At 41.7% G+C, this 27,381-nt stretch overlaps 1 protein-coding gene across 1 annotated transcript in view; it reads left to right on the top strand.

Moving 5' to 3' along the window:
• The window catches only part of LOC125462240 (acyl-coenzyme A synthetase ACSM3, mitochondrial-like), a 654,353-nt gene that overhangs the window by 258,714 nt on the left and 368,258 nt on the right, over positions 1-27,381 (top strand). The window contains exon 3 of the mRNA XM_059654111.1: positions 13,708-13,876. The gene's annotated coding sequence lies outside the window, so the exon portion shown is untranslated. The remainder of the gene's footprint in view (positions 1-13,707; positions 13,877-27,381) is intronic.

Raw genomic sequence — 27,381 nt, 5'->3', positions numbered from 1 at the left:
CAAAATGCCAGGTGGTGTTACACGCCTTCCCTGTGGGTTTCTCTTCTGTTTAGTACATCAGAATATGACCTGCAGCTCCACCAAATTTCTGTGCAGTTTCCTGCTGTCTTGCAAACATTTCGGACCTCAAAATGGTTTTTTAAACTGTACATCAGAAGGGCATTAAATGTTAAATATATGGTAGCATAGTGCACTATTCCAAGGTTCTGGACTCATTAGACATCGGAGACATGAGCGTAAATCCCACAATGGTGACGAGCAGAATTTAATTTCAGTTCATTATTAAGTCTGGAGTGAAATACATATTAATAATGGTCATGAAACTCCTGGATTATCAAAACAAAATCAATTTGGTTGACTAATGTATTTTTAGGAAGAAAATCTGCTACCCATTCCCAGTTGGGCCTATGTGTGACTCCATTCTCACAGCATTGCAGTGGATTTTGGAACAGCCTAGTATTGGCTTCCGTTCCATTTCAGGGGTCCTTAGGGATGGGCATTAAATCTTGGCATTGCTCAAATCATAGACCAACTCAAAAAAATGCCAGGTGATTCTCAGTGTCTAAGTTCCATCCAGCGTAAGTGGTGAGTGAACGATGGCCTAGTGGTATCGTTGCTAGACTAACAATCCAAAGACTTAGGTAACATTCTGGGAACCTGGGTTTGAATTCCACCATGGCAGATGGTGGAATTTGTATTCAATACAAACCAAAGATGATGGATAGAAATCCATCTGGGCCACGAATGCCCTTTAGGGAAGGAAATCTGCCATCTTTCCCACAGTCAGTTCATTGACTCCTAACTGCCCTGTGAAATGAACAAGCAAGCCAGTCAGTTGTTCCAACCACTAGAAATAAAAAAAGGAATTAAACTGGACAGAACACATGGCATCAACTAAGGCACAGGAATCAGTGCTGGCAAACACAGCCTGCCCGAACAACATGGCAGGTCTAGCTAAAGCACATGGACTGGGCAGCTCATCTCAAAGGCAACTATGAACAGACAATAAGTAGTGGCCAAGCGAGCAACGCCCCATGAATGAATAATTTTAAACACGTAAAGAGTGCAGCCAAAGTTATGACTTGGAATAGATGTGATTGTATCCAATCATGTGCAATGTTTGTGTATGCAAGTCTCAATATAAAACTCAGGCTGCAGAAGGAACGGGCAGCAGCTACTCCTTGCAGATTCCTGTTTCAGAAAATTTCCATCCTATCATCGAATACCACTACTCAGAACCAAGGGACTATCCATTAGAAAGCTGGAAATAGAAATTATTTACAACCATGGACTAAATATTTGGGAGCTATTGAACACCAGTCGAATGATTCTGATATGAATTTTTATCTCATATAGTGTGAGAACCTTTACAGTTTGCTTTCAGCTTTGATATTCACCAGCTATGCAATCTTAACTTTGTCAGGAACTAACATTAATTCAGAGTCCCATTCAGTGTTTTTAGAAGGAAAGCCTGCCAATTAGAAAAAAGAAAATAGCTTGCCTTTCTATAGCACCTATTTCACAAGTACAGAGTGTTTCAAAGCTCTTTTCAATCAATGAAGTCACTTGGAATGTAGCCATCACTGTAACACAGGAATTATTCTTGTAATTGTGTGGGAAATATGGTAATATTCCAACTTTTAATTTTGCCCATGGCTTGCAGGCTCCATAACATATCCCAAAAGCTCCCCAGCTACAAGCATTTGTTTCAAATGCTTAAAATAATCACAAATGCTGGTGACTGAAATCATAACAAAAAGTCCTGGAGAAGCTGGCAGCATCTGAAGAAGACTTATATTGGACCTAAACATCAACTCTGTTTCTCTCTCCATAGACACTACCAGATCTCCTGAGCTACCCTATTATTTTCTGATTTTATGACAGAAAATGCTTGTTAGTTTGAGGGTGAAATCAATTTGCTGTTGTGGAAATGTCTTCTTGACTGATGGGTGAATATTTACTGCAAGTACTTAAGGGACAAGTTATTTCCTCTCAGGCTCAGTACTTTTTTTCACCAAATGTGAAGAAGAGGAATTTTGACAATCAGGAAAACATTTGAAACTTTTTGGTAATTTCAAATAAACATTAGCCTTGATTCTGAAGGTGTGACAAAATGAAGGGTGGAAGTTTTGCATAATGATGTACAATTAACAGCCATTCTCAAGAAACCATTCTCTAAGGACTGAGTATGTCCTCATAGGGTGTCAGGCATGATGCTATTATGACAACAACAACTTGTATTGATATAGCACTTCTACCGTAATAAAACATCCTGAAAGTGCACAGGAGGGTTGTCAAACAAGATTTGACATCAAGTCACATAAGAAGATATTAGGTCAGCTGACCAAAGTTTTGGATTTACAGGTAGGTTTTAAAGGAGAACAGGGAGGTTCTGGGAGGATATACCAGAGAGGTTGAAGGCATACCTGCCAATGTTGTAGCATGGGGAATTGAGGATGTTCAAGATGTCAAAATTAGACAAGCGCTGATACCTTGGAATATTAAGAGACTGGAGAAGGTCAGAGAGATAAGATGGGCCAAAGGCATGGCAGGGTTTGGAAACAAGGATGACCAGTTCAAAGTCATGTGACTGCTCAGAAATGTCAAAACATTTTGATACAAGATTCTCAAGTATGTGTGGAATTAAAAATCCAATGAACTCCCTCGAATCAAAGACCACACAATGGACAAAATTATTCTGGAGCAGGACTTGAGTTACTTGCACATGACTACTAGCCATTGCAGTTCAGCAGTGGGAGTGGAATAGATGAAACCTGATAGTGTTTGCAACAAAAACAAATATGGTGTTTTAGAAAACTTTGATTATATAAAATTTCAAAGCTAATGCACTGATTGCATTGACCAAATTTGAGGAGACTTTCTCAGCCGTTCATGTCATTATGTAAAGCCTCTGGTGAACCAGCTATTGTTGAAAAGACATCAAGAATTTCTTGCTGTAATGTGGTTAGTCACAGGCAGAATGTTTCCAAACTCTGAATTGCATCGACAAGGAAGAATTCAATGAATCAAAAGTACTCTGAGGCTCTTTGATATAGGTATTTGGTACAGTTCTGTGAGCTCTGTGATGTTCCTGACTTTGATGTTGCTGGGCAAACACATAGGGAATGCAACAATAAAGATTCCCACTGACTAAGTGTAGCAAGCTGCAATAAAGCATGCGGCTTCTGATTCCAACAGAGCTTTATCATGTCCGATGTGTAACGCATCGCCGTTGTTTTTCGGGTATTCATTCAATCCCTGCCCAGCCATTTTCGGAAATCTCCATTTTTAAAAATGAAGGCTTCCATGGCTTTGCAGTGATTTCATCAAATGAGCAGAAAGGGAGGAATTTTCCAATCTTTTAACAAATTGCTTAGTTGCTGCAAGAGGATCTGTTCTTGTCAAACGATTCTACCTATCTATCGCCTGATGCGCTACCATCTACACAACTGTGATCGAAGAGTGGGGAATATATAATCACTAGCATTAGTCTGCAAAAAAATCCCTCTGTTCCGCAGTCAATGGGCCCGAGAGCCTTGGAGTTTTTAAATCGCTATAACGAAAAATAATATCGATCCAGAACAATCCTCTCCTGGCTTCAGGTCTGCTTCTAAAATCGGCACTTGCTTTGTGCTTCTGGCCTGTAGCATCATCAGAACTCCCCCGTTGTGCTCAACTCCCTTTGTAATCGGCAAGAGGGGGGTCCATTTAACATGGGTTTTAGCATCTGAGGGACTGCTTGGGATGAGGCACGGCTGAGTTCTAAAATGGATCCTGGCAAAGCTGAAGCGTAGGAAATGGCAGAGACGCCGTTGCTCAGGTTATTGGTCACGAGAGCACAGCAGTAGGTCTGAGGCAGAACAATGACGCCGGGTGAAACTGCAAAATTATTTCGCGGTGGGGGGGAGGAGGAGGTGGGGAATGCGAAAGAGAGAGAGTTTCGCAATGGCTCTCCACCAATCAGAGCCTCTCTTTATCCTGAGCCATGATCGAATCTATGGTTCAATACAGAGAGAAAGAAATGGCTCCATGATGATAATTTAATACAGAGCAGTCTACTTTCCGGTCTAAATCACGCCGCATAACGCTTTTAGCTGGTGCTAAACAGATTGGCTTGAAGTCAAGTCAACTTTATGTCTAATAGGATGCAGTGCAATGGAAAGGCCCGCCAAAACATACTTCAGTGAAAAGAAAAATGAGACACAATTGTGCTATTCTTTTTTTTCAAACACTTGCTTCACACATTTGTGAATGTGGCTGGCTCCTGATACTAAATGCTCCCTCTACAATCAAGTCAGAAATCAGGTTGCCATGCGAAAGCCGGGGGGCTTTTTTTTAATGGACAACTAATTGCAATAGGCCAACTTGGATTTTAGCATGACACTAATTCCCCTTGTCATGTTTAGCATATTGCAAAAGTTGGAACGTGCAATGTTGTTAATTATTGGTCTACAATACAACAATGCGATTAAGTGCCAGAAAGTATCACCAACACTCAACTGTACTGCTGTAAAAACATTTCTGATTGTGGAACTTAGATATAATGTATAATTTATGTATACATAATATATATAACAATCTGATCCAGTGGGTGAAAATGTAGTGTCAACTCACATCTTTCTAAAGAAAACTATAACACTACACAGCAGTGAATGCAAACATATCGAGCTAAGTCAATATGGGTCCACGTAAGCACCAAAATAAGAGAGGACCTGTTGCACAGAGGCTGAGGGTTCTGGAGATTTCTAGACTGGTTTTGTTTTTAATTTAAACTTCATTGATGTGTAAGCAGCACACTAAATGACAGGCTTGAAAGAGAAAATATCAATGTTACAAGAGTATGTGAAGTTGGGTTGCCTATCTTGCTATATAAAATATCAATCTCCATTGAAAGAAAGGGGACTTAACGGCTTTATTGAAATACATGTAGCTGTCATGTTGATGTCATGCAGTTTTGACACATTTTGTGACTAACAAAATCAAGAGTGGATTAGCCACAGTGGCTTAAGAGATTTAGCAGCTAGTGCCTCTCTCAGAAGGTAAGCTGTGAATGGCCGAAACACTGGAAGACAATGCAAATATAAAGTAGCTTTTGGTTTATAGGTTTGTTAAAAGGAGACAAAAAAAATGTAATACTTTCAAAATGATGGAAGTTGAATTTGTGGAAAAGCAGGCGATGCTTTGCTTATCCAACATTGTGAACCCAGCATCATTGTTGAGCAAGACAGAGTTCATATTGGGAGATTGTGAAGAGTTAGATATATATTTCTTTCAGGAAAAGAAACTTAATAGCGGAGAGTCTGGTATTCGCCGTCACAGTGGGATACAGATTGATCGCTGACAAAACAGGCACATCTTCTGAATCACTCTTTTCAAACTCATGGTATATCACAAAAAAAAATTGACAAAGGAGGATTATGTGAGGTAGGGGCAGCAAGAAAGTCGTTCAGAATGCCAATATCGTATTATAGTCGCCATGCGCAAAATGTAATTTTTTTCCGCCACGTTGCACTTTTTCTGAAAAGGAAAAAGTAGATTGAAAAAAAAACTTTTGAAATCCTTATTTTTGTGGGTCGGTGGTGAAACCACGGCCCCCTGGAAGGAAGTGTTGGGCCGTGGAGACCGCGTCAGGGATGCTGCCATTTTTTTTATTGAGAAACAGCAAGAAGCGGAACCATTTTTTTGTTATCCGTGCTGTTGATCAGGGCACGGACACTCTCTCTCCTTTCTCTTTCTCTCTCTCTCTCTCTCTCTCTCTTTGCACCCTCTACCACTCTCTCCCTCCGACTCCTGACTGATATCACATTGCAGTATCGACAGCTACATGGACTGCACAGCAGGAGGGAAACGGTGGGAGGTAGTGAGGAGGTGGGCGGGGGGGGGGTGTTGGAGGGGGTAGGGGGAGGGAGGGCGTGGGATGATGGGTGGGGGACACCCTCCAACATGGAGCCCAAACTGTGCTGCGCCATTCTGCAGATTTGCTGCTTGCGTCTAGCTCTTTCTTTTTTTAAAAAAAGCCCCCAACACAACTGCAAACAAAAATTCATCTCAGTTCGTTGCCTTTGATGTGCTAGAGGCTTCCATTTACAGCTTCTAAATGGAGGCTTTTGAAAATATCTTTCATCAGATGTTCCAAGTAATGAGATTTGGAATACTATGATCAATGTGGGCCATTTGCCTCTTTTTTTTCATCGGCCCTTTGAGCTGAGCTGACTTTGCCGCTCAATGATCTCCACATCTGAGAAACTAGAAAATTATCGGAACTATATAAGAGCCCAGCTGGAGTGCTTTGATGGCACAATTTTTTTTTAACGAAATGTGATTCGAAATGCTTGCGATGATCATTTCAAAAGAAAATGAGGGGGAGAGAAAAGGTACGATTTTCAGAGCGGGGAGCTGGGGATAGGGTTGGTGGTGGTGGGGGGGATGGGGAGGGAGGGAGGGAGGGAAGAAGGTGGGATGTCTGAAAAGATCAATCTCCTTTCTGCTCGTTCTTTTCTTGTTGTTGTTGTTTCGGAGGGCTACGTCGGAACACTAAACCAGGGGGTGAGGGGAGGGATTGGATGGCCAAAGGTCTCACCTGGCTGTCCTGCTGTCTTCGTCCTTGCTTCAGGATAGCGTGTCTCGCCGTGAGTGCGCGGTGATGGGATTTTTCTCTCTTTCTCTGTCTTTCTGTCTGTCTGTCTCTCTCTCTCTCTCTACTGTCCTAACCACATCTTCCCGTACTCCTGAAGTAGCTTCTCTTTCTAAGTGCTCTGCTGCTCAAAGATGTGCGTATCCTATACTTTCATGGTGCAGCTTCAGCACCACCACCTGATTGGACGAAGCAGGGAGCAGATGATGGTCCTTAGAACCCCATTGTAACTATGGTAACAAACCCCTTAGGCATCATAGATTTTTTTTTGTAATAATTGCAGTGTAAACAAAATATGCAGGACTTCTTTTGTTAAGTCTCTTATTTTTTCAGGGAGAGTGGGGACTGGGGGATACGGATATATACATAAAGGGACAATTTCTTTCCAGTAGTCAATTCTGTTGTCTGCTCCATGCCCAACAGTTGTGCTCACTTCGAAAATGTATATTGGAAAGAGAGAGAGGGAGAAAGAAGGATGCTTACTGGGAAAAGAAAAGCCTTCTCAGTTCCCATGCCTCTCGAACTTTTGTTAGTAAATATGCCAAAATAAACCTCAACTTTTGCCCCGTGCTGGTATAGAGGCAGCCAGCTGGGGGGAGAGGAGGGGAAATAATTCAAAACGGACTCAAGGATAAAAACAATTTAAAAAGCGCACAAGAGGAAAGGAGAGTGGGGGGGTGCAAAATATTCCCTTTGTAAACTGAAGTGTTATCAGCTGCTTACCTATCATGTGAATTTCACACTTGCTTGTCTTCTGCGAGTAAGGGTCAAACACAGCAAAACCTTCCCACAGAAAGCAGCAATCCTAATTCTAGCAAGAGAAACCTCTCAGCATCAGTTACCGGTTTTTCTCCTTGTCTCCAATGCATTTTGCGTTTGGATCGAAACAAAAACGCATTCTGTTGCGTTACTTATAACCCATTGGGTTGGACTTTGATATAAATATGTGTTTTTCTTCTCTCTATAAAGGAAAAACAATGCAAGAGAATCCAATCCGGGCAGCTGTTTTAAACATGCGCTTGGCTTCCCAAAATACATGCCTCCCACTGACTGCACCCCCCCCACCAAAAAATGTAATTTATGCTAAATCTACATAATCAAAGGGGTTAATTTGCCAGGTGAAGCAAGAGATTTTACATAAAAAGCACCAGCTGGCACTCACTTTGAGAATAACCACAATCACGAGAGGATTGCTTTCTCCGTGCAGACAGAGAGGTCTTTCCAACTTCAAAGGTACAGTTTTATTTTTCTTTTAAATATGGTAAATTCAGTTGTTTTTATTTCATAACAGCATGCAGGTGTTGGAGAAACAGGAACGAAAGTCACTGTTTGCCTCTTTGAGTGTAACATAGGCCTTTAAGCAACCCTTTTTCTTTAAGTTTGAATAAAAGTCTCCAATTTGAGCAATGGAACTCCAAAAGGAAAATCTAAAGCTCTATTCACCTTTTTGTTTTGCCTAATTTCAAAATCTGGCAATCTTTACGATGTTTTAGCCAAAAAAAGCCTAATTGAGAAAGGGCTGCCGAAATCTTGCTTTTGTCAATGGAATTGTTACATGTCTGTATCAGTTGCTGTGTTGTATGTGCAAACCTCTGATATCTGCACCCTTGCAGCCTAGCTAGAAGGTTCCACACACATGCAATGTGACAACTGTGATTCATTTGTCGAGGAGCCCAGCATATAACATACTTGACTGGATCTAGAAACAGTCATGCCATGCCCATCAATAGTGGCTGCTCTACTCAAGTACTGTCCCTTTCTGTTAAAGTGGCTATACAGTGTTTGAGGGTGCACCAAGACTTGCCTAGGTTACCAACTATCAGGTGCATGAGAAGGTGTAGTTTTTTTTATATAGAATACCCGATCAAACTTTGCCCTATAACTATAAACAGGAAGAATACAATGGATGTGTGAAGGGAGCTTTTCTAGTTTGATATTCTATGCCCTATTCCTCTTCCTCCAAAGTGATTCTTCCTGCTGTGTAGACTTCTTGAAGTTCACTGATCAGAGATTCTATAGCCATTGCCTAACCAATCATCCCAGTGACTGTTTGTAGCCAGGTTTGTTTTTTATTTGTTGCCACAATTTCAATTCAACAACTTCACAAGTCAATAGACAGGGCAGGTTAACATTGAAGTTAAGTATCTGAGAAACCAGTCTAGCAGGAACTCCAAAAGGAATAAGGGATTACAGTTATAACCATGAGCTGCTGGTGCCAACCATCCTCTGGACTGCTAACTCAATGCATCTTTAATAATTGAGATAAATATCCATCAATTGGGCTGTTCTCTTCTGGCACCTAACATGGTTGGATTTATTTGATATGTTTATTGGTCAGAGCATTGAGTGTAGGAGTTGGGGCATCATTTTGTGGCTGTACAAGACATTGGAAAGGCCACATTTAGAGCACTGAGTACAATTTTAGTTCTTCCTGCTTTGGGAAGGATGTTATTAAATTGGAAAGAGTGCTAAAAAGATTTACAAGGATGTTACCAGGACTGGAGGGTTTGACTTATAAGGAGAGGCTGGATAGGCTGGGATTTATCTTTCCTTGGAACATCGGAGGCTGAGGGGTGACCTTATAGAGGCTTATAAAATTGTAAGGGGCATAGATAAGGTGAATAGCCGAGGTATTTTCCCCAGGGTAGGGGAATCCAAAGCTGGAGAGCGAAAGTTTAAGATGAGAGGGCCAAGATTTACAAGGGACCTGAGGAGCAACTATTTTCATATTCAGGATCGTGCATATATGAAATGAGCTGCCATAGGAAGTGGTAGAGGCGAGCATGATTACAACATTTAAAAGGCATTTGGAGATGTGCATGGTTAAGAAAGGTTTAGAGGGATATGGGCCAAACGCAGACAAATAGGACTGGTTCAGTTTAGGAAAACTGGTTGGCATGGACGAATAGGGCCAAAGGGACCATTTCCATGTTGTATGCCGATGACTCTATGTCTTGCCATCAAAGGATTCTGATCAATGCATCCTATAGATGGGAATTCTCACACAGCCCAGCTTTCAGGGTTCACTTTGAAACAGTGTTCATGTAGCAGCACTCTGGTAACATATGTACATAAGGAATAAGATCAGTACTGGTCAGTGCAGCCTTTCAAACCTACTGCTCCATTTAATATGATCGTGGTGAGGAAGAGAGAGAAAAGGGGAGATGGCTGGCAATGTAGAGAGTAGAAGCTGTGCCCAGGGAGAGAAAGAATGGATTGTAGTGGGCACAGGGTTTTGGGAGTGAGGTGGGGAAGAAGCAGCAGCTAGAGTAGGTCAGGTGACACAGAAGAACGCCAGTGTGAAATCAGAGGGGAGAGACGAAGGATACCTGTTGAGCTGGGAAGGACTAAAGAAGGCAGGATGACACCTGTAAGAAACAGTGAAGAGATGAACAGAATGCCAGAATTGCTGTGAAGCTCAGTCTGATGAAGTAGTGTGCAATTTAGGGGTTGAAGAGTAGCTCAGTGCTTAATACTGCTTACCGACAGCACAATGGACCTAGGTCCAATTCCACCCTCGGGTGACTGTCTGTGTGGAGTTTGCACGTTCTCCCCTTGTCTGTGTGGGTTTCCTCCGGGTTCTCTGGTTTCCTCTCACAGTCCAAAGATATGTAGGTGAGGTGGATTGACCATGGAAAATGGAGGGGGAGTATTGGTATGGGCTGAATGGCCTGCTTCCATATTGTAGGGATCCTATAATTGGAGCAAGGGTTTTTGGATGTGGGATCACCGTGGTAACGTTTGGCAAAGTAGTGGCCAGTATTTCTTGGCTGGGACGCAGCAGTGATTACCTCTAGAAGTGCAGAGTTAGAGCAGTGTAATTACAAGAACAGGTACTAAACTATTTAGCATTTACACATCCAGAATTCGCAACAAGTTAGCATTAATGCACGGTAAGGTTTTCCTCTGGTGTTGTTCTGAGTTTGGATTACAGAGAACTTATTGCTTATGAAGCAAAACAAGAAATCCAAATTGACAAATCATTAGTGATTGAGCTAGTTCTGAAATCAACAGCTTATACTGATTTCACCAAGAGAGGACTGATGATGATTTTGTCCTGCGTGCCTAATGTAAAAATGTTGGCAAATGGCTTCACTATTTTTGGACACGTATTCAGAAAGCTGAAGGGAAAGAGTTAAAAGCAACATTTATAATTGATTATTATTATCCAGGTTTTCTAAATGGTGCACACGCTGCATTCTAGTGAGGCTTGGCATATTTTTGATCCATGTAGTGTAACACAATCTTCAGTGTGGGCACTTCAGAATGACAGCTGCAAAGTATCACCTACAGGGTCAGGAGTACTTTTATTTTCCACTTTGAGTATGGCCAAGTATCTGTTGCAAATGACCTGATCACAAAGTAATGAAGTTGTAGTGATCTTGCAGTTCCAGGGAGTTGAGACTGAGGCCTGGTGGAGACCAGTACTTTACAAAGATGGGCAGATAGGTGAGCTGTTCCATTCCTCGCAAATTGACATGAATGACATGGATTCTATGGGAGAAGGCTGTCAATCCAATGGGCATCAGTTCTTGATGGTCAATGTTTGTCATATATTGCCCAATGCGGAGCAACAACCAAGGTTCTAAGGGAGTTAGGCCCAATCTTTATCCTGGTATGCTCCATATTCATGACTCAACCTTGTGTGATCTCAAGCTGAAAATGTATGTCTATGGGTATTGTTGAGGTGTGGCAGGGAGGTTCCCACTCTTACCCCTCTCCCCCATCTTCCCTTTCACCTCCCCCATTTCCTCATCCCTCACTTGCTCTCTATCAGCTTCTCCTTCCCTTCCTCTCCATCATCCCTCCTTCCCCAACTACCCCCTTCATCTCCTACCTTTTGCCCCTCCATCACTTCCTATCTCATCCTTCCTACAAATCCTCCTATCTCCCTCTCTTTGCCTTCCCAAAATTCTCCACCCGTCCCACCTCCTTCATCTTCCTCTGGTTCTCTTCACCTCACCCCCTGTGTCCCTCCACCTCTCCCCACGTCCTGTGTTCCTTCATCTCCTCCTTTACCTCCCCCTGTTTCTTTCACCTTCACCACCTTCCCCTTCTTCGCTCTATCCCTCTCCCCCTCCTTCCCTTGTTCCCCCACTCCCTCATCCTTACTGTTTCCTCCTCCTTCAATTCTGTCCCTTTCTTGGACACCATCTCCTTTCCATCACTGTACCTCCTTCCCCATCTCCCATTTTGGAGGAGCTGATGAAAACGCAGGGCTTCTTGGGAGAGGAAAAAGGCCTATTTGCAGTTTGTCTTTGCAGTGTCAATCAGAAATCAGAGAGAAATGCATTAGAACACGTCCCAATGCATCAACCTCCATTTTGTTTCATAGTTGACCACTTACCTGAAATAACGTTCCAGCCAATTATAATATTGGGATCAGGGCCCTTTGCCTGTTTCGGGATAACATCTGTGAAATCGTTCTGTTGAAGCTCCTGCTTTGCTTATTCTTAAACCCACCGAGTAAATCATGCAGGAAGAAGACTGGGTGTACAATACTTAAAGGGGCCATCACTTCCATTAACATACATTCCTTCTTTCAAAGAAAGACTTACTTTCATTTAGCACTTCAGATGATTACTGGATGTTTCAGACAGCTTTTGAGCCAATGAAATACTTTTCCAAAATATACTCATACCTGTAATCCCTAAATGACAAACTCAGCAATTCTGACAAACAGCAACATGATAGTGACCAGAAAAAGCATTCTTAAATGTTGGTTAAGAGATAAAAATTAACCAGTGCTTTTCTTTCCTTTGAAACGATGCCATAACTTCTTTATACACCACCTCATGAGGGTTGATAGGCAGCACATTTTGAAGATTTATGCGGTTTTTGTGGTTGTTTTGGGATGGCTTTGTCCTGGAACAGTTCACAGTTCTACACCACCCTGCCCATCATTACCAAAATCATCTTCGCAACACACTGTACCCCACCACCTTCCTCTCCCCTCTCTCTTCCATTGAGCTGCTTGATGTATTCATGACAGAAACTCTTGCCATGCCTCTAATAGAGTGATTCGAGAAAAATTAACCATTGGTAATCTGATGTCAGGATTCAGCAGCCCGTTTGTTCCAGAACAGTCCCACATCAGAGCCCCCCCCCCCAAAAAAAAGGTCAGAAGTCAGGCTGTTCAAGCTTTCGGAGCTCTGTTCCTTCATCAGACTCCACCTGATGTAGGGGCAGCGCTTCAAAAGCTTGTGATTTCAAATAAACCTGTGGGACTATAATCTGGTGTTGTCTGACTTCTGACCTTGTCCACTTCAGCCCAACACTGGCACCTCCACATCAAGGGCCCCAAAGGACAGCATCTTGGGTTGATGACTCTGCACCCAAAGTTGTCAATTCAACCAATGATTGATGATACGCCAACGAGAGAAGGAGCCAAGCTGGAGATTGCCAGTGGCTGTTTTAACTGGAGGGTAAGGTTAAAATTGGGCCTTTGGCAAACAAACAAAATTTGCAAATGAATTCTTGACAATAATCAGCTTTTCATTCAGCATCTTTACACTTTAACAGACAATGTCTTTCCCAACTTCAAGAAGTGAAATTAAAATGTCAGGGGTCATTAAGCATGCCATACTTTAACATCAATGGAAATTCCAGAGAAAGGTGCAATAAATGTGTAGAAATAAGTTATTCCTTATGACTCTTGCCTGTGCAAAGGAATGCACTTGATACATTTCCATAGAAAACGTCACTCACAAGAAAAACTAGAACTGGGCACTGCAGCAAATAGATATTTAAAATCAAGTATTATTTATTTATGAGGTTTGGAGTGGCTCTTATAGTTCTACAACTAATAATCTCCACAGCTGGGTTTTCAATACAGGAGGAATTAGATGAACTCTTATGTTTTTTCGCACACACACAAAAAGCAAAACATCTAATCTTACAGCAGGAAACCCGGCTGGAGTTCGATTCATAACCTAGTAATGATTTAGTCACGTTGCAATTAATTCTGATCCTAGAACAACAACTTACATTTAGTTGGCACCTTTAATGTGGTTAAGCACTCTGTTACAATACTTCTTAAGTGTGCACTGTTGAATTTTAATGTCTTTTGTCAGATCGCTACGCCTGTGGCCTTTCATGGGCTGAGGTTTTAAAAAAGGAAGAAACATGGCCCTAAATACGACAGATGATCACAGATTCAGGCGAGATTCTGGAGACCCATGTGGAATGAACAAAACAGCCTGCACAGAAATCGTCATTCTTAAGTGAACTCATCCAAACCAGGTAACTGGATCAGCATCAGAATATTCTCACTTTCTATGTAGGTTCACATGTGGGAGTTAAAAGGCTCAGCTGCCAGTGAGCTAGCTTTGAAAGATAATGGTGCTAGACTCTGGAATAAACGTGGAATTGTATTGCAACAGAGATAATGGGAACTGCAGATGCTGGAGAATCCGAGATGACAAAGTGTGGAGCTGGATGATCACAGCAGGCCAAGCAGCATCTCAGGAGCACAAAAGCTGACATTTCGGGCCTAGATCCCTCTGAAGGGTCTAGGCCCGAAACGTCAGCTTTTGTGCTCCTTAGATGCTGCTTGGCCCGCTGTGTTCATCCAGCTCCACACTTCATTATCTTGTATCTCAATAGCTGCCTTTGAGCAGCAGAGCAGAGAAGATGAGAAATGAATTTGGGACAACCAGGGTAGAATTTTCTCACTTTAGCTGTTTCTCTAAGCATCTTGGAATTCAGCACGTGGTAAGAAAGCAAATTGAAAAATCAACTACTGGCCGAGAACTCAAAAATATTTTGAAATGCTGCCATTTTAGAGGATACAGATCAACTGTTAAACAACTATGGTCTCAGATTAAGAATCTCATGCCCCGAGGAATCTATAGACTTTTTAACTGCATTACCTTTATCGACTTTACCTGTACCCTTTTAAACTCACTTCCTGTGTTCGTATTTGATGTTTGCATTTAGTACTTTTCTTAAAGTTAGATGTTTGCATTTTGTACTTTTCTTAAAGTTAGTAGGTAATAAAATTAATTGTTCTTTCACTCAAGAAAACCTTGGTAATTGGCTCCTTCATTTTCAAGCAAATGCTGTGCTAAAAAGAAATAGAAGTTTTTTTTTGTTGCCAACCTGAGACGAGGTTAAAAAGAAGGGAGCTGATTCCAGCTCCTCAACCAGCCATCACAATTTGAAGGTGGCTCCATGGATATGGTAACAAGCAAAATTTGACACTGGCATTAAAGGGAACTATTAGCGAATACTTGGTCCGAGAGGTGTAGTTAAAGGGCATTTTAAAGGAGAGAGAATTAAGGAAGTAGAGGTTTAGAAGGGGAGTTTTAGGCCTTAAGGTCTAGCCAGTTGAAGGTCAACCAACAGTGGTGGATGGATTAGTATCGGGAATGTTTGAGAAGTTTCTTCAGAAGGTGGCAGGGATGAACCTGCTTTCAGAGACAGGGAGGGGGTGAAATCATGGAAGATTTCTTCTGATATTATAATCTTGTTGTGGGATTGTGTTTCATATTTACACAATCCCTTTACCCCAGGGACCTTAGTGACCTAGCGTGCGACACAAGCTTTTTTTTTGCCTTTAATAAAAATCTTGCTGCTTGTTTTTGTGGGCCTCCTTCAAGAAGAGAGGATTAAGGAAAGATCAAAATAGTGCTGGCTCATTATAAAGTCAGGAGGAAGGAGCAGTTTTAACTGGCAGGAAAATCAGTAATGAAAAGACCTGGCTTTAGGACAATTGGCAAAAAAAACACAGGGGGAGATGAGGAGATATGGTTGTGACTAGGAAATCTACAGCGTTCAATTGTTCTGGTTTGTTTATGAGTGTCTGGTAACTGACCTATAAGTATTGTGGCTTGACTGATTAAGCTTGGGTATAAATTCAGAGCAAAATAAATGGTCACCACAGAGTATACTATGAGCTGAGCTGTAAGCTTAAAGTCAAACATTTTATGATTGTAAAGATATCACAAAACTGCTGCACGCTTAAAAGCAGGTGTTATCTCTGCATTGTTCTGAGATATGTAAAATAATTCACTGCCTGGAAAAATGGTGGAAGCAAATTTGTTAGTAATCTTCAAAAAGAGCATTGGATAGATATTGGAAAAGGAAGGAAATTGCAGAGCTTTAGGGAACAGATTGTAGTATGAAACAGTAATGCAAAGAGAAAGGAGCAGGAATAGACCAATCCAACATTCTCCTCCATTCAGTTGTGTCTGATCTTGACACTAAATTCACTTCTCTGCCCAATCCCCACATCCCTTGATTCCCTAAAATCTGGCCTCAGTGAGGGAGATTCCACTCAGGGTGGGGAATTCCAAAGATTCTCCACACTTTGAGTGAAGAAATGTTTCCTCATCTGAGCCCTAAATGAGCACAGTCGGGAATCACACAACACCAAGTTATAGACCAAGAGGTTTATTTGAAAACACAATTATTTTAAAATAAACCTGTTGGACTATAACCTGGTGTTGTGTGATTTCTGACCTTGTCCACTCCAGTCCAACACCAGCACTTCCCCATACCATTAAATAAGCACCCTTTCACTCGAAGACTATGCTCCTGTATTTTTGCTTCTCTGATGCATGGATGCAACATCCCGGCATCCACCCTATCAAGTTCCTTCAGAATCTTGTAAAACACCACTTCAACGTCATGTCGACCCGCTAGATAAGTCTTGCAGAGAGCTGGCACATAGGTGATGGGCAAAATAGCCTCTTTATGGATAGAATGACCTCAAGGATCACTAAAAGTACATTTTGTGATGTTCTGGAGGGTGAGGGGGATAATATGTTTAGGTTGAGGGGGAAGCTGTTGAAGACACAAGCATTGGTGAAAGTTTGAAGGACTGAAAAAGCTGCCTCTGCGCCACATGTTTCATGATGATGTCAGTAAACACGCAGCAAAGCAACAGGATTGAGGAACTTCCAGGCTGCTATTGTATCCACTGCTCACAGCTGCAGAGGACTTAGAGGTTTAAAGCAGGAATTAAGCGAAAATGTGGAAAAGGAAAAGAAAATAGCCTAAAATGGCGAAGAGTCAAATAATTTCTGAATGAGAGGCCCAGTTTCTCAAAGGAAGCAGTGGCAAATCTCTTGACTGTTATTTGTTCACTTGTGAGGTGTACAGTGACTTGTTTCAATTGGTCAAATGCCAAAACTATAAATAAAGAGCCGTGTAAAGTGAAAGTTCCAGACTATAATATTTAATGCTGCTTATGGGTCACTGTTCAAACCCTAAAATAGTGTTCTGAGTATTGACATAGAAAGAAAATAGGCAGGTGGGCTGTAATCAAATCAAGTGGCTCAGAATGCAGAGTGAAATGACAAAAGGAGAGGTGTAGCACTCTGTATTCATCATGCTGAGCCCTGCAATTAAATTCCAGCCATGAAATCATTTCCCGCTATGTATTTCTATTTATTCTATTGGCTACACATTGTACACCATTAACCAAGTAAATCAGAGTCCTTCCAGCAAGTCGGAAGGATGTGTGAGGCAAATAATCTGTTAGAAAAATGCTGTTCTTGTTTCTTGGGTGGCAAATGTAGGAGCAGCAGATGAAAGGGAAATTTTTGTTCTATTTCCCCATGTATAATTCTCGAGTTGTCCTCTGTTCAGATCAGCAGCCAGCACAAGGCAATGAAAGGGCAGTGATACAGCCGTCTGAAAAGATGCCTTTTTTTGTGATCATCCTTCCAAACATACTGCTGCTGCCTTTAAGGTAAGGCTTTACGACAAGAAGCTGGCTGATGTTTTGTAAACTTAGAACTTGACTGAAAATATGCCATTTGACCTTTTGCCAGTCAACCTGATGTAAGGCTGGAAAATGGCAACTCCATCCAAAGCCACATTTTTGAGGTGAACGCAAACTCACACAGATTAAAATAAATATGAAAAGGAAGGAAGCTGCCCAGGACTCAACCAGCAAGGCGCCAAGTGATTTCTCTAAAAAAATAGATGTCAAGATTCATTCAATGCCCAAAATGTGTCAGCAAAACATGGGAAAGAGGACCAATCCTAATTGAAAGCTTTCTAGAAATGGCAGCAGATATGATAATTGCCCTATAAATGGTCCAACTTACACTAAAAAAAACGCTCAAACTACTCTATTTGTTTGATTGAGGAAAAGACAAATTCTAGCAAGACTTTCTTTTAAGCCCAAATCGGTGCTTGCTAAATGCTATCTTGAGGAGATTTTGCACCCTGCTGCATTGTTTAATAACACACAGTAACATATATTGAACATTTTGTGGTTATATAGCGTCTTTCAATGCATTGTGATGTCCCAGGATGCATCACAACCGATGAAACACCTTATAAAGCTTCATTGCTGAAGTAATGGAAGAGAGGCAGCAGACAATTGCACACAGCAAGATCCCACACACAGAAAAGTGACAATGAACAGATGTCCTGCTGATGCTCGTTCAGGGGTCAATATTTGTCCGAAATATAAGCGAGATTTCTCCTGCTGATACTTTAATGGTGCCATGACATCTTTTACATCCATTCAACAGGATATATGACGCTTTAGTTTAACGTCTTAGCTGAAAGAATGCAAGAGCACAACGGTTCATCAGTGTAATACACATCCCCATGTGCATTCTCTCCGTGTTTTGTTGTATAAAGAAGTTTATGTCTTCCCCAAATGTTGCGGTTGCAGTTTTTGCTGACAGCATCTTGAAATAATTTCCAAGATTGAAGTTGTCTGTAAAGCCAGTTATCATGTTGGCATTCCTTCCCCGATACTCAGTGAGATTGCATGGATTTCTTCAGAAGAAAGAATGAAGTAATAGTATGGTGATCTAGGATCATCATCCTGAGCCCAGATTCCAGTGATAGCATCTGAAGAGCCATTTCTAAAGATGTTACATTTTTGGGTTGGTTTGTCAGGACCACTTGAGGCTGCAGCCACAGTAGACTGAATTTACCCCTGAATGACTGGAAGAGGTCACAGAATCCTTATAGTGTGGAAGCGGGCCATTCAGCCCATCAAGTCCATGCTGACCCTCCAAAGACCCTGAATTTCCCATGGCTTGTCCATGTTGCCAGCGTATCCCTGGACACTATGGGTAATTTAGCATGGCCAGTCCACCTGACCTACACATCTTTGGACTGTGGGAGGAAACCCACGCAGACACAAGGAGAATGTACAAACTCCACATGGACAGTCAGCCAAGGATAGGATTGAATCTGACTCCCTGGCGCTGTGAGGCAGCAGCGCTAACCTCTGAGGCAGTGTACTGCCCTAGCATTTAATCTGCATTAACAGCTTTCAGAGTAGATCAAATAGCCTGGTCCAGATTGACAACAGATTTTCTTCCCCGTGGACTTTCTCACGATGCAGCTCTGCAACCAAACAGACCTCCAATGTGTATCTCATGGGATTCCTTTTCAGAATCTAGCCGCTGCTGGGGCAGCCTGGAACACAATTGACACTGAACTGCCGTTTCATTTATAACTCACCCTGTAAACAATCTTTCCAAGGAAACTTTAATTTGACATCACAGACGCAATGAGAAATCTAATCATCTATACATCAATTAGAGTCGTAGCATCATAGAGTCAGAGAGATGTACAACATGGAAACAGACTCTTCAGTCTAACTCGTCCATGCTGACCAAATATCCTAAGTTAATCTAGCTCCATTTTCCAGCATTTAGTCCATATTCCTCTAATCCCTGCCTATTCATATATTCATCCAGAAACCGTTTAAATGTTGTAATTGTAACAGCCTCCACCCCTTCCTCTGGCATCTTGTTCTATACCTGCACCACCCTCTGCATGAAAAAGTTGCCCCTTATGCCCCTTTTAAATTTTTCCCTTCTTATATTAAACCTATGCCCTCTAATTTTTGACTCCCCACCCTGTGGAAAAGATCTTGTCTATCTACACTACCCATGCCCCTCATGGTTTTATAAACACCTATAAGGTCACCCCTCAGCGTCCGATGCTCCAGAGAAAATAGCCCAGCCTGTTCACCTACTCCCAATAGCTCAAACCCTCCAACTCTGGCAACATCCTTGTAAACATTTTCTGAACCCTTTCAAGTTTCACAACATCTTTCCTATAGCAGAGAGACCAGATGCAGTATTTCAAAAGTTGCCTAACCAATGTCCTGTACAGCCACAGCATGACCTCCCAACTGTATACTCAATTCACTGGCCAATAAAGGCAAGCATACCAAATGCCTTCTTAACTATCCTATCTACCTGCGACTCCACTTCCAAGGAACTGTGAATTGCACTCCAAGATCTGTTGTTCAAGAACACTCCCCAGGGACCTTGCCATTAAGTGTATAAGTCCTGCGCCGATTTACCTTTCCAAAACGCAATAACTCACATTTATCTAAACTAAACTCCATCTGCTACTCCTTGGCCCATTGGCCCATCTGATCAAGATCCCATTGTGCTCTGAGGTAACTTTCTTTGCTGTCACTACACCTCCAATTTTGGTGTCATCTTAAAATGTATTGGCTACTACATTCATTCAATGTGTAATCCCTTTTCATTTCATTTGTAAAATGCCTCCAGACCTGTCAGTCATTACGATGTAGTGCATTGGTATGTTGCAAGTCCTGATTTCCTTATTTCTCGCCGGTAAAAGATATCTCACTCTGTGCTCAAGAACACAGTCAGCTGCGGGTCACCTTCCAATTGCATGTTTGATTTCTCCTTAAAAAGATAATATTGGTGAAACTATGCAGACGCTACGACAACAGATGAATGGACACCGCACAACAATTGTCAGGCAGGAATGTTCCCTCCCAGTCAGGGAACACTTCAGAGCACAAGGACATTCAGCCCCAGATCTTCAGGTAAACATCCTCCAAGGTGGACTTTGGGATACACAACAACGCAGAGTCACTGAGCAGAAGCTGATAGTCAAGTTCAGTTCCCATGAGGATAGCCTTAACCGGGATCTTGGGTTGATGTCGCACTACAGGTGACTCCACTGCACTATACTCTCACTCATACACTCATACACACACACACACACACACACACACACACACACACACGCACAGACACACGTCTATGGGATGAGTTTGCATTTGCAGATTTGTAATCGTAGATAGATTCCATTTTGTTCAAAAAGCACACAATTTGTAGACAGTCATTGTGGCACATTATAAATTCTTACTTTGGAAATAAAACCAGTTTGACTCCAAGTTAAAATAAAGACAGATTCTAAACAAGGTATCACACCTAAAATGCATTGTCTGATTTGGGATGTCACCTTTGGTATACTGATAAAATCTTTAGTTATCTCGGGGCAGTGACTTGAAAGAAATTCTAGGGTATGCATATTAATTAATCGAAACCTGCATTTCCTTTCTAACTGATTAACAATTTAACAGTTACCTTAGATTTGTTCAATATATTCACATTAATTCTGTGACCTTTTGATCTTGCGCTTATAAATTCTGTGTCTGATGCCACCTCTCTCACTAACATCTGAAGAAGGAGCAAGACTGTGAAAGCTTGTGTTTTCAAATAAACCTGTTGTGTGACCTTTGACCTTTAAAAACATAGTCATAGTATCATCACAGAAGATTTAATTCATATATTTAATAATGTGCATAATTCTTTCCAAAAGTAATTTATGTTCATTGTAGAGTGATTAGCAACCCACTTATAGCCTAAAGCTAATTCGAAATTCATATCTGGTGCAACACATCTGTCAAAAGCTTCACCTTAATGGACTGAAATCCATTAACACCCTGTTGGAATTGGATTTCATATGGAATTGATATTCTTAAAGTACAAAAATAGAAAATGACATTACTCTAATGGAATCTGCTGTTTAAAACATGACTTAATTAGTGTTCTTAATCCAGGAGCGTTAACACAGGTGAAAATACAGACCAGTGGAAATGTCACTATATGCACCATTACCCCACTTAAAGTGGCAATCTGACCAATCTGCCTATCCAGCAAAATAAAACTTTTAGCAAGGTTGTCATTCTTCTAAAACTGATCTCTTCCACTGGATGTGGCTTGACTATGTTTGGTGTTTTATTCATGCAGAGCTGCAATCTGAAGCAATATTTTCTTCTCGAGAATAAATCCAGTTGATATCTAGGATTCACAAGTAATCTTATCAAAAAAAGTGATAAATCTTCTAATTGATAGATGCAACTAAGCAATAAAAACATTCATCTTTAAACTATATTCAAAGTTATATGTTTATGGGTTTGAATTTGCTGTCAAAATCATTGATGCTAACAGGACTTGTTTTTGTCTAAGAACACAGGAGGTGGCATGGTGGCTCAATGGCTCAGTGCTTAGCACTGCTGCTTCACAGTACCAGGGACCTACGTTCAATTTCACTCTCAGGCAACTGTCTGTGTGGAGTTTGCATATTCCCCCGTGTCTGTGTGGGTTTCCTCTGGGTGCTCTGGTTTCCTCTCACAGTCCAAAGATGTGCAGGCTAGGTGGATTGGCCATACCAAATTGCCCGTAGTGTAACTTAAGTGGAGTCATAGGGGAATGGGTCTGGGTGGGATGCTCCAAGGGTCAGCGTGCATTGTTGGGCCAAGCAGCCTGTTTCCACTGTAAGGATGCTATGGGCTATGGACAAATAGTACAGAGACTTCAAGACAAGGAGCAGCCACTCCATTAAATGCAAATACCCAAGCATTTTTTTTTATTGTACTCTTTGCTGCTAATTGTATGTGGGACTGAAAGGGTTAAGAGTGCTATACACACCATCCACCACAACAATGTCATATGGACTTATGGGCAGAAAGGTTTTGAAGGAGTGAAGCCTGACATTTCGTCCTCCTCAAAGTCTCTGTAACAATGCCTACCATTTCTTGTACTGACAACTAGTTGCTACTGTGCAATAAATGGTATCTTGTCAATAATGAGAGAGTCTCCTATGCTTTTTTAATCTCTCCCACATGGATTTTTGTGCACTTAGAGGATGGTGGCAGCAATGTTCATCATGAACAGCAGCTCTAGTGAGCTGGCAGGTCTGCATAACACCGGTGATACAGCAAAAACAGAATTTCTCTGTGTGCTTGCCTTTGTGATCTGCTGTATCCTTGTGGTACATAAAGTTATACAATCATGGAGCTGTACAGCACAGAAACAAATCCTTCAGTCCAACTTGTCCATGCTGACCAGATACCCTAAAACAATCTAGCCCCATTTGCCATCATTTGGCCCATATCCCTCTAAACCCTTCCTATTCATGTACCCAACCGATATGTTTTAATTGTTCCAACCTCCGCCACTCCCTCTGGCAGCTCATTCCGTACACGCATCACCCTCAGTGTGAAAAAGGTGGCGCTTAGGTCCCTTTTTAAATCTTTTCCCTCTCACCTTAAACCTATGCCCTCTAGTTTTGGACTCCCCTGCCCTGGGGAAAAGACCTTGGTTATTCACCCTATCCACACCTCTCACAATTTTATCAAATTCTATAAGGTTACCATTCAGCCTCTGACACTTCAGGGAAAATAGCCCCAGCCTGTTTAGCATCTCCTTATAGCTCAAACCTCCAACCCTGGCAACATCCTGGTAAATCTTTTCTGAACCCCTTCAAGTTTCACAACATCCTTCATATAGCAGGAGACCAGAATTGCATGCAGTATTCCAATAGCGGCCTAATTAATGTTCTGTACAGCTGCAACATGACCTCCCAACTCCTACACTCAATGCACTGACCAATAAAGATAAACCTACCAAACACCTTCTTCACTATCCTATCTACCTTCAACTCCACTTTCTAGGAGTTCTGAACCTGTACTCCAAGGTGTCTTCGTTCAGCAACGCTCCCCAAGACCTTACCATTAAGTGTGTAAGTCCTGCCCTGATTTGCTTTGAACAAAACTCTCCACACCTTTCAATTCAATTTGTACCATGGTCATTTATTGCTCATTCTTCTATAAAGGATGAAAAGTGTTTGGGAGGGGAGTTTATGACAGGAGTGGAATACACTCAATGGGGAGGCAGATTCCAAAAGTTATGGAACCTCCTCCAACGGTTTCTGTGTCACACTCATAAACCTTGACAACAAGCCACACCTTGTTGAACATTCAATTCATTTATTGCTGCACAAGACAGAATGTCTAGCCCATTTTTATCATCCTGTTGTTTCCGGAGAGAAATCTGCTTCAATGATAACTTCTTGGTCAAAGCGATATCACTTTATGGATCCCATAAAAAAGAGCAGAATTGACAAGGTTGTAATATACACAAGCAAAGGTTTGTGCTGAAAATAAAATTCTGAATCTGAACCTTAATACTTTTCCATCTGACTGAAAAAATACTATTTGATTTTATTGGCGTTTGGATAGGAAAAAAAAATCTCCAATTGGTGCAGTGATGCATTCGGGCGTTCTTTCTGTAGAGGCCAAAATATAATGATGGAGCCAAACAGGTACCAGCCTTGACTCCAAAATCAATCATCTAGTCACACAGGAATCATTCACATTTACTGTTCTCTTCAGAAGCATTTCCCTTTTTTTTTGCTAACCCGAGCGTCATTGAAGTGGTTTGAGCTGAGAATGTGATGGATATTTTGACTAGTTCACACAATTGGCCATTTGTTTGGTTCAGCTTTAAAGGTCATGTCACTGCTGGTTAAACTTGCAAGGAAAAGTGCGAAAGAGATTGGCGTAAACCAGCTCAATTATTCAGCTCCACGACCATGGGCAACCTGGCTCTGAGTTCATTTGGTTGGCTCGAGGCCAATTCAGCAAATCTTTTTTTTCCTCCTCTCTGCTTGTTTGAGCCAAGAAAAACTTTAGTCACAGAAAATATTGGCTCTGGGACTTTGATTCAGCCGCTTTAAGTCCCTATGAGTCAAAGGCAACTGGGTTTTTTTGAGAGGCTGGTACTGTGAAGTTCTATTTGAATTAATTGGCCACACACAAATTATAGTTTGGTCATGGTAAATCACTGGGCTCCCAGAACGAATACTGCAAGCAGAAAGTGGCCCACATACAGGTATTTCCTGGTTTGTTTGGAAATGTATAAATTTTCTCTCATTTGAATGGCTTTGGCTTCAGCCCCACCTTGAGTCTCTTATAGGATTGGACACAATAATTAACATTTCCCATCAGGTTTAGGTTTAAGCCATTCTGCACTGGCCTTCAAAACATTGAGTATTTACCAACATTTCTAGACAGTGACAATTTGAGAGCAACATCCAGGTGAATAGGTTATTGGCAGCATTCACGCAAACCCACACCTTCTCCCTCCTTGAGAGGCAAGGGCATGAGGTTCATTGGAATATCGTCACCTTTAAGTTGCCCTTAAGTGTCAACGATCTTGGAGATACGGTAGACATAAAAATGGAAAATAGAACATAGAACATAGAACAATACAGCGCAGAACAGGCCTTTCGGCCTTCGATGTTGCGCCGACCTGTGATCTAATCTGAGCCCGTCCCCCTTACACTATCCCATCGTCATCCATATGCTTATCCAAGGACTGTTTAAATGCCCTAATGCGGCTGAGTTAACTACACTGGCAGGCAGGGCGTTCCACGCCCTTACCACTCTCTGAGTAAAAAACATGCCTCTGACATCTGTCTTAAATCTATCACCCCTCAATTTGCAGCTATTTCCCCTCGTACAAGTCAACATCATCATCCTAGAAAATAGACACAAACAATTACCAAGAAATAAGAGAGAAATACAAATGTGGGCAGTGGGGCAGTCGATAGTGGTCAATACTATTTGAAAAGTTATTTGAAGCTTCTTCGGCCTGGAGACAGCGCTGAGAAATGGGAATGTTCTTCATTTTGCTGGTGACTGAGCCCCTCCCACCTCATGCACAACTTAAAGGCTGGCATCTGGCCCCTCAATTGTCAGGTTGGCATATCACATGCCTGTACATCAGGTTGGCACACCACACGCCTGTACATCAGGTTGGTACAGCACGCCCTGTACATCAGATTGGTACACCACACGCCTGTACATCAGATTGGCACACCACACGCCTGTACATCAGGTTGGTACAGCACACACCTGTACATCAGATTGGCACACCACAAGCCTGTACATGCGGCCTCTGCTCTAAAGAATAATTGTCTCCTTATCAGCCATTTGGCTCCCCAGTGAATGTAATCTGAGTCAAAGTGAACCCCTGTGACAGGCACATCATGAACAAAGAAGAGATTGTGCTGCCAGGAGGCTAAGCTGATATCAAAACCATAACACCATGCTCTCTGTCGGTCTACACGCTGACTCAGTTGTTCTCTGTGATTTTTCGACAATAAACACATACAAATTTAAGCAAATGTTGTTTAACCCATAAACCAGACAGCAGGAATATAAATATTTTTCCTAAAGTCTAACTGGACGAGAAAAGAGCCAGGACTGATTTGGGTCAAACTGATTCAATCATACAATGACAACAAAAACAGAAGTTGCTGGAAAAACTCAGCAGGTCTGGCAGCATCTGTGAAGAAAAAATCAGTTAACTTTTCAAGTCCAGTGACCCCTCCTCAGAACATCAGAAGGGTGAACTGCTGAGCTTTTCCAGTAACTTCTGTTTTTCGTTCCTGCTTTACAGCATCCACAGTTCTTTCAGTCGATCACACAATGACTTTCTTTTATCCAATGCAGTTTTCACGTTGCAAAACCTGGTACAGGTAAAGCGGGGTGGGCAGTGCAGTGACTACAATCCTGGTTCAGTAATCCAGCACAGAAACAGAGGCAGGTGGAAACTCTCAGCAGGTCAGGCAACATTTGTGGAGAGAGAAACCTAGTTAACATTTCGGGCCAATGTTTTACCAGCAGAACTGTCAGGAGTCGGTAATTTGACGGTTTGTAAGGAAGTATGAAAACAGAGAAAATGTGGAAAGAACGAGGTGGGAGTTTGTGACATAGGGGAAAGCAACTGCAGGAATGAAATGAAGAGAAAGGAATCATGAGGCAAGGTAATAGACCCTGGCCAAGAATACAAGTTCAAGTACCAACTACAGCAGTTTGAGCATTCACTGAGAAAAAGCTGGAAATAACATGTTCTGCAGTGATTGTAAAACTGTTGAATTGATGTGAAACAGTGTCTGATTCGTCGGCTGGCCTTTAAGGATATTTTCTGTCTCCATTCTGGGCCTATTTGTGATTCCAGCTTCATGCTCACTTGGTTGACTCTTCACTGCCCTCTGTAGGCATTCAGTTGTATCACTACCTTGGCAGGGCAACCTGGAATGTTCAAGAAATGTGGGCCTTGATCACTACGCCCAACATCCTTAAATGATAAATAAATTGAAAAGCATTACTCAAGATTCTTGTTGGTACATCTGGATCATTTTGAATGTCCATTACTATTACTAAGATGCACTGTTAAAGATCTCAAAATGATCCTTTTCTCCCTCATTATTTCCATTATCATTGACCACAACACAACCCTGCAGTAAACATAGAACATAGAACATAGAACAGTACAGCACAGAACAGGCCCTTCAGCCCAATAAGGAAATTATAACGTTCTTCAATTAGAATTGTACAGTAGACAAGACAAACTACTAAATCTTATTGAAACCATCTGAAAACACAAGAAAATGTAGAGACCTCTAGATTCTCCATGTTCTATTTCTTTACAATCCCTTTCTTCTTCTTTGTATAAAAAGATACTTGTGACCTTTTGGCCTCCCATCTGAGAATAGCTGAATTAAACCTCAGCAAAGATTCTTTCAAAGATAAAGTAAGTTCTGAAAATTTTTCAACTGAGTCTCAAGTGCCTCCAAAATCCCACACCTTTTGGAAGTGGGCATGCAATAAAACTGATCAGATTAGTTTTACAGCCGTCCAGCAG

Source organism: Stegostoma tigrinum, chromosome 23 (genome assembly GCF_030684315.1).
Source record: "Stegostoma tigrinum isolate sSteTig4 chromosome 23, sSteTig4.hap1, whole genome shotgun sequence".
Classification (NCBI taxonomy): domain Eukaryota; kingdom Metazoa; phylum Chordata; class Chondrichthyes; order Orectolobiformes; family Stegostomatidae; genus Stegostoma; species Stegostoma tigrinum.
Note: the sequence above shows the minus strand (reverse complement) of the source record. Positions and strands in the feature narration are given on the sequence as shown.